General features: G+C 39.7%; 1 long non-coding RNA gene across 1 annotated transcript in view; it reads right to left on the minus strand.

Annotated features, from left to right (window-relative positions):
- Window positions 1-538, minus strand: part of LOC120556161 — a 49,088-nt gene extending 48,550 nt beyond the window's left edge. The window contains exon 1 of the long non-coding RNA XR_005638814.1: window positions 461-538. This is a non-coding gene — a long non-coding RNA (uncharacterized LOC120556161). The remainder of the gene's footprint in view (window positions 1-460) is intronic.
- Between the last annotated feature and the right edge of the window lie 6,742 nt (window positions 539-7,280).

The raw sequence follows: 7,280 nt of genomic DNA on the forward strand, positions 1-7,280 counted from the left end.
AGATGCAACACATCACCAAATAACCCTTAGTCAGATGATTTATTTTATACCAAGACAAGAGCAGTTTCTGAGTTGGGTTGTGCTACTTGGTGACATAACAGCTTCCATATAGGGCAGTATATTCCAATAACTTCAGAATGGCTGTGCTCCACTTTTCAGGCTGTCTGTTTCTTCATATTTGACTAAATTACTGTGCAGAAGGACTTAACAAGATCTGACCTCCTGTTTTAATTACGCAATAATTGCAGTTTATGTCCAGATGGGATACATTTGACATCATCTGTAAACCGAAGTTCACAGTGCAACAGTTAAAGACAAGCTGCCGGGGCAGAACTCTGAAGAGAACGCTGCGTTTCCGTCTGACAGATTGATTGTTACGACTCAAGAAATTCGACCCAAAAACAGACGAAGCTGGCAGACAGGAACAGTTCAGTGATGTTATGCCAAAATGAATGCTTACAGGCAGACGTAGGCAGGCAGGGCTCCAGGTTAAGGTGAAACAGAAGGCCAGAAAGCAGCATTGCATCCCTGGGTTAAGGGGCTGGTATTTGTACTGCAGGGCTGATGAGGAAAAGTGGGAACAGGTGTATAAGTGTATCGGTGGGAGGGGATGTCAGGTGACCCAATCCGTTTCTATGGGAGGCCGATTAGGGCGAAAACTTGCACACACACACACACACACACACACACACACACACACACACTGACAAAGTGCACATTGAAACCTGAAAACGTACACATATGTTGACAATTTTCACACTTCACCTCCTGTGTGTGTGTGTGTGTGTGTGTGGGCAGGGGCGTAGCCATGATTTCAGAAGTGCGGGGGACAGATTATTCAGGAGGAGGATTTTTGTTGAAAGATCCTCTCCCATTTGTCTCTCCAAGTCGCGGATTTCAAGTAGCCTACATTTCATTTACGATTAATGGAAACAGACATTTCCATAAAATAGCGGTCAACCGTTTACTGCCACAACTTTGCCCAATAGGGAACCTGCTAAACCTGCTTGAACCAGCCACACGGATGTGGAGCATGCCAACAAATCAAGTATGTGTACTAAGTTCCTCAATATGCAAAAAGATAAGAATTTTTTTTCAAATTTGTATATATTACTCATGCATTCATAATATGATGTTATGAATGTTGACCATCTGAGGGTCATGGGCGAGCTGATAATAAGAACCAAGGACAGCACTCGAGAAACAGCAGACACTTTGGTTTAAGTTATATTTGTTTGATTTCGATCCTACCGATTTTTTGAATTTTTGAAGCAGTTAACCCTTGTGTTGTCTTCACCGTCGTTCATGAACTTGTCACTACCAGGGTCAAAATTGAAAAATGGGTAATTTTGGGTAACTTTTTTACTTCTTTTTTTTTACGCTTTTTATGCTTTGGGTGCTTTTTGAAACGTTTTTGTCCCTCTTTTCAACGCTATTTTTTTTATTCATGGTCAATAAACCTAATAAAATTACATTATACCTAATTTTTTTGTTTGAAAAAAAGCAGATGTTATGAATTATTTTGACTAATATAATAGTTAAGATCAGAGGATGCTGAGTGAATCACAGCCTGGTTTATGTCAAAGTTTGGTCAGGATGCTGTTTAGAAACCATTTAAAAAAAATCTTTTCAAATGCCATGAAATTAATTAAAATTTCAATGGAAGTAATCATTAATCTTACTTGCGAAGAACATGGATGCATGTTTTATGGGTTCCATACAACGCACATGCATGCATCCAAGTTATTTTGGGGCAATTTGGTTGTTAAGAAACCCATATTTCTGATATAAAAAAACTTTAAAAACGGGTCAAATTTGACCCGAGGACAAAACAACCAGCACTTTAACTTTTATCACAATTCTTTGCAGTGAAATTATGTTACACTCACACACTAAGATACCTATGTGTGTGTGAGTGTAAAATAATTTCACTGTGCCCAGAAGTTGTTTAGTTTAGTTTAGTAGTTAATAATGTCCTGGACAGTTCACTTTGATTAACTGTACAGTACAATTCAATAAAATTTTATTTATAGTATCAAATCATAACACGAGTTATCTCAAGACACTTTACAGATTGAGTAGGTCTAGACCACAATCTATAATTTACAAAGCCCCAACAATTACAGTAATTCCCTCAAGAGCAAGCAGTGCGACAGTGGCGAGGAAAAACTCCCTCTTGGGAAGAAACCTCGGACAGACCCAGGCTCTTGGTAGGCGGTGTCTGACGGTGCCGGTTGGGGATGTGATGAACAGTGGCGATAATAGTCACATTAATAATGGAACAGTGACTTCAAATGGTAGTCATAGTAGTTCATGTCATATCAGGACACTGCAGGGCGTTACAGGATGTAGCGTGGCCCAGCAGAGCATGGATGGACGTAGCAGGAAGCAGCAGGGTTCAGCAGGACGCAGCATGACACTGCAGGGCACCGCAGAGCTCAGCAGGGAGTGCAGCAGGACCACGGCGACATCTGCAACCAGGATCTTGGTGCCAACGTTCTCCAAGGAAATACGCTGGTTGAAAAAACTTCTTCTGGGGAGTAAACTCCCCAGAAGCTAGGGTTAGTAACAAGCATTTCTGGGACGGGATGCACACAAATGGTAATAGAAAGGGAGAGGAGAGAGCAGCTCAGTGTTTCAAAGGAAGGAATTCCCCCGGCAGTCTAAAACTATAACAGCGTAACTAAGAGAGACAGGTCAAAGGAGAGGTAGCCTGTTCGGGCTTGGAATTCTCCCCTGCCGGATCGGGCTGTGCTGGCCTGCCTCCCTCTACTTTTGTTATATTATTAATCTGACAACTATGAAGAGAAGCAGGTGGGCCAGTTAGGTGGACGCTGCAACTCCTCACTCCCTAACTATAAGCTTTATCAAATAGGAGAGTTTTAAGTTCATTCTTAAATGTGGTGACAGTTTCTGCCCCCCGAACCCAGATTGGGAGCTGGTTCCATAGGAGAGGAGCCTGATAACTAAAGGCTCTGGCTCCCATTCTACTTTTAGAGACTCTAGGTACCACAAGTAACTCTGCATTCTGTGAGCGCAGTGCTCTAGAGGGACAATAAGGTACTAGGAGCTCTTCTAGATATGATGGTGCTTGACCATTTAGAGCTTTGTAGGTCAGGAGAAGGATTTTAAATTCAATCCTGGATTTTACAGGAAGCCAATGCAGAGATAGCCTCGTGAGACCGTCCTGATCTCGCGAGCTCCAGTTTTCCACTCGCAGATCAGTCTGGCATCTTGAGATAGAGAAAATTTGGAGCCGTTAGCCAAACAACCGGGCCAATCAGCGTTGGTTTTGAGGTGGGTTAGGTGTTCATAGACAGATGGTTTATCCAATCAGCTAACCAGTATTTTCAGCCAGCGGTAGCCCTAATTCTGTTAGCTGCTCGCTAATGCTTTTTTTCTCTTGGATCCTTCTTTTGGAATATGGACCGGGAACCTGAAAGGGTGCCTTTTATTCCTAAATTCTCGTTACACAAACAGCAAATATCCTTTACCGACTTTACCGATCCTCTAACGAGCTATGATTTCCTGCAGCAGCAGGGGCGGGCTTGTGGTTGTATTTTCATACGCTTCGTGGATCTGATTGGTTGATTTGGCCCGTATAACATAGGTGATAGACAGATGGTTCATCCAATGAGCTAACCAGTATTTTCGCCCCTTCCCAAAAGTTCTCCAACAGAAAGTTCCCAGATGGATATGCTGAGCAAATGCGAAGCAATCCATCTGGCGGAGTCAGGTTAATGCAGAGAAGCTAATACAGGAGAAATATGATCTCTTTTCTTAGTTCTTGTGAGAACACGTGCTGCAGCATTCTGGATCAGCTGAAGAGTCTTAAGGGACTTATTTGAGCAACCTGACAGTAGGGAATTACAATAGTCCAGCCTGGAAGTAACGAATTCATGGACTAGTTTTTCAGCGTCGTTTGAGACAGGATATTCCTAATTTTGGCAATGTTACAAAGATGAAAAAAGGCTGTTCTTGAGGTTTGTTTTAGATGGGCGTTAAAGGATATATCCTGATCAAAAACAACCCCTACAAGTACGAGGATCAGCTTTATAATCTCTATGGCTAATTTCCAGCTGTTGTCCCCTGCCAGTTGTCAATAGGCATCCTAAAATACAATAGTTCAAAAATTTAAATAAAATCAATTACATTACATTTATAATTACAGCAGGCCTAAGCAAAAGGGAGCAAGATGTATAACACATGGCACACAATTGGAGCAAGTGCAGACAATGGCAAAGGCATCAAAGCAGGTCATGCAATAAAAACAATACAAAGGAGACAAGGGAAAAGAACAAAGCTGTAGTGTAACAGGAGGGCAGTTAACCCTTGTGTTGTCTAAATGTCTATATCAGAAATATGGGTCTCTTTTTAACTTCCTAATTTGAATTAACCAAAAATAACATGGATAATTCCATACAACACGCTTCGCAAGTACAACAAAAGATCGGAACTCTAATTTCATTGAATTTGGGGTGTTTTGTTACATTTTCTAGCATTTGAAAAAGAAATTGAAACATTTCGAAACAGTATCCCGACTGAATGTTGACATATACCCTTCTGTGATTATCCTTCCTTTAATATTAGTCTAAATAGTTCATAATTTCTGCTTTTTTAATTCAAGGATTAGGTATAATTTCAAAAATAAATGTAAAACTAGTAATAAGGGGGTGTTAGTGGTGTTTATACACGGTAGTGAAAAGAAGTGTAAAACGGCAACAAAACAAGCGCCAAAAACATTGAAAAAAGCACCAAAAGTGTCAAAAAAAGGGACAAAATCGTCAGAAAAAGTGTGGATTTTTTTCGTTTTGGCCCAGGAGGACCAAGTGCTTGGTCCAACGGAAGACAACACAAGGGTTAAATCTAGACCTCCCTGTTGCAATTAACTGACTTCTGGACACTCTGAAAACTGGAAGGAAGAATTTTTTCAACGTGTACGTGAATGTATTTCAATGTTTTCGCTCGAATCAGCGTCCCATCCATTCTCGTTCCCAACTCGTCTCATACGGACGCTTGGTCAGGACCCCTTGGCATAACTTTTCAACATAGCCTACTGCAGTTTTAAACACGTGGTTTATGTTGTGAATTCAAACATAAGTACTTTGGGTTCACACAGTTCGTACCTGGAAACTGCTTAGTACAACCAGAGTCTGATCTGCTGGCCACTGAGCAGCTCCACTGGATTGGTTGGGGGTTAAGAACCTTGCTCGAGGGCACCTCAGTGGTGGTGATGATGGAGGGACAAGCGCTGCTCTTTCACTTTCCCCACCCAGATTTTATCCTGTCGGTCTGGGGATTGAACTGACGACACAAGCTTACCGTCTCTAACCTTTAGGCCACCACTGCCCCCCCAACCACTACTTGAGTCTTGTCTTTTCATGCCACTTTCTACTTCTACTCCGCTCCATTTCAGAGAGAAATATTGTACTTTTTACTCCACTACATTCATCTGACAGCTTTAGTTACTAGTTACTTTAAAATATTAAGGTTTCTGCACACAAAACAATGGTTATACAGTTTTTTTACGATCGCTATGACAATTATTTCAATTATTTTCAATACTTTACATTCCTAAACTCTTAAGGCACCAACATACCTACAACACACAATTGGCAAAACAGTTAATTTCATGTTCAAAATCACACATTAAAAACTAAACTCTAACACTAATTTCCAAACTACAATAATTCATTAACACAATGCACTATGTCTACCAAAACAATGCAATGAAAATAAAATAATTCTTCCAAAAACACTAACACGTGTTTTCTCCCAACAGGAACATTTAGTCAATCATAGCATAATGTCATACAAAACACTAACATCACATGGAATTACAGAAATTGCATTATTTTATATGTGTCAGGTCTGTCCTTATACAATAGACAATAGCATATTGTATTGATTGCCATTTCTCTTGAAGCCTCTCTACATTTTTATTTTGTTGGGTTTAGTATTTATGCATGCATTTTGTTTCTTTTGCTGCAGAAATTCAATACAACAAATGAATGACCCATCTCAGAGTAGATTTATAGAATGTACGGTTTATGAAAAAAGAAAACAGAGACAGAATTGTCCTGGTAGCCTACTCGTCTTCCTCTCCCTCGTGCAGGAATTTTTCTTACTTTCTTTGTGTTCCTTATTGTTCCTTTTCCACACAAAATCAGCCCAAATAGGTCCTCTTTTTTATTTATTTTTTTACATACTGTACTGTATGTACTACTGTAACATATGGTCATACGATTAAAAGCACCTCAGCAGGGCTTCCTAGATGGGAATCAGCTGTGATCGATCTATTTGCATAGCTTCAATCAGCTGTTTCTGAGTAGCAATGGAATACCGTAAAATGCAGGGGATGTATTTGTGTTTATTTGTGAACAGCTGTTCACTTTGACTGTAGCCTTTGAGTTAGGTTTAGAACATGACGTTATCTGTTCTGACTTACCGTGTGAAAGAGTTTGTGAATTTGGCAGTAAATTGTTTTGGTCTCGGTTGAGGTCGTTCGTAAAAGAAGTTCAAGCATTTTAAATGTGTTAACTGTATGCATTTTGTGTCAAAGCAACAAGAAATGTGTTAATTGTATAGCCTACACAGACAGATGTGCTAATTGTGTTATGAGTTAAGGAAAGTTGTTAAAAATATAGAAAAAAAAAAAATGGTCATAGCAATCGTAAAAACCTGTAAAAGAAAGAGGATCTTCCATTTTTCTTTCTAGAGTTAAAGCTTTTTTTTTTCTTGTCTGCATTGACAGTCCATGTATAAATTGGACAAACTTTGTATCTTTTATCAACTTATACATTACAAAAATAAAGAATGTCTAGCCGCTGGGTCCGCTGATCCTTACTAATAGACCTCTGGAGCTCTCTGCAATAACTGGGGAGCTAAGAACAAATCTTAACACAACGGCACGTTTTTAATTTAAGAATAAAAGCCAGACTATGCCATTCTTTGAATTGTAATGCACTTAGGACATAGGACCCAATTTTCATTTTACAATGAAAGGCTTTATTCATACAGACCCAGAAAGACCTCACTTGGACTGGAATGATGCAGACGTGACAGTTTTGCTCAAAACTTGAGTGATAATATATTTGTTTCCAACATCTCAGTATCTGTAGTCAATGTATTACAGTACTTTAATGATGGTATATTTGCAGGTTTCTCTCTCTTTGTTTGAATAGAAGGCATTCAAACATCATCACAGTGACATCTAGTGGAATAAAGCCTAAAACATTGGTCAGAATAGTTGTGATGCAATTTCAAAAATGGCACGTCAC

This window comes from Perca fluviatilis, chromosome 3 (genome assembly GCF_010015445.1).
Source record: "Perca fluviatilis chromosome 3, GENO_Pfluv_1.0, whole genome shotgun sequence".
Taxonomy (NCBI): Eukaryota; Metazoa; Chordata; class Actinopteri; order Perciformes; family Percidae; genus Perca; species Perca fluviatilis.